Here is a 1,115-nt window from a genome sequence, read left to right as displayed (position 1 = left end):
GCCACGAGGCACTTTGTCCCTTTGCCACTCATGGAAGTGCAGGACCTCCAGGGGAGGGGTGCCGCCGCTCCGCTCATGCCCAGCGAAGAGGCCCGAATCTCGGATCCGAGAAGCCCGTTCGTCCCTTGGCAATCATGGTTCTCATAACCTCCGTGATCTGGGGGGCCACAGCCACCGTTAGTTATCCGAGAATAGTGCTTGACGCTGGGCCGCCACGAGGCACTTTGTCCCTTTGCCACTCATGGAAGTGCAGGACCTCCAGGGGAGGGGTGCCGCCGCTCAGCTCATGCCCAGCGAAGAGGCCCGAATCTCGGATGCGAAAAGCACATTCGCCCCCTTGTCCCTCTGGAGCTTTTTTTTTCTTTTTTTTTTTTTTTCTGTTTCTCTTTTCTCTCCCTCCTCCCCTCATCCACCACCATGCCCCGTCACCCTGCCAGGCTCTCCCCGACCCAAAGCTCGGCTCTTAGCGGAAGACCTCCAGGGGAGGGGTACCGCCGCTCAGCTCATGCCCAGCGAAGAGGCCCGAATCTCGGATGCGAAAAGCACATTCGCCCCCTTGTCCCTCTGGAGCTTTTTTTTTCTTTTTTTTTTTTTTTCTGTTTCTCTTTTCTCTCCCTCCTCCCCTCATCCACCACCATGCCCCGTCACCCTGCCAGGCTCTCCCCGACCCAAAGCTCGGCTCTTAGCGGAAGACCTCCAGGGGAGGGGTGCCGCCGCTCAGCTCATGCCCAGCGAAGAGGCCCGAATCTCGGATGCGAAAAGCACATTCGCCCCCTTGTCCCTCTGGAGCTTTTTTTTTTTTTTTTTTTTTTTTCTGTTTCTCTTTTCTCTCCCTCCTCCCCTCATCCACCACCATGCCCCGTCACCCTGCCAGGCTCTCCCCGACCCAAAGCTCGGCTCTTAGCGGAAGACCTCCAGGGGAGGGGTGCCGCCGCTCAGCTCATGCCCAGCGAAGAGGCCCGAATCTCGGATGCGAAAAGCACATTCGCCCCCTTGTCCCTCTGGAGCTTTTTTTTTCTTTTTTTTTTTTTTTCTGTTTCTCTTTTCTCTCCCTCCTCCCCTCATCCACCACCATGCCCCGTCACCCTGCCAGGCTCTCCCCGACCCAAAGCTCG

This window comes from Brachionichthys hirsutus, unplaced genomic scaffold (assembly GCF_040956055.1).
Source record: "Brachionichthys hirsutus isolate HB-005 unplaced genomic scaffold, CSIRO-AGI_Bhir_v1 contig_615, whole genome shotgun sequence".
Taxonomy (NCBI): Eukaryota; Metazoa; Chordata; class Actinopteri; order Lophiiformes; family Brachionichthyidae; genus Brachionichthys; species Brachionichthys hirsutus.
Note: the sequence above shows the minus strand (reverse complement) of the source record.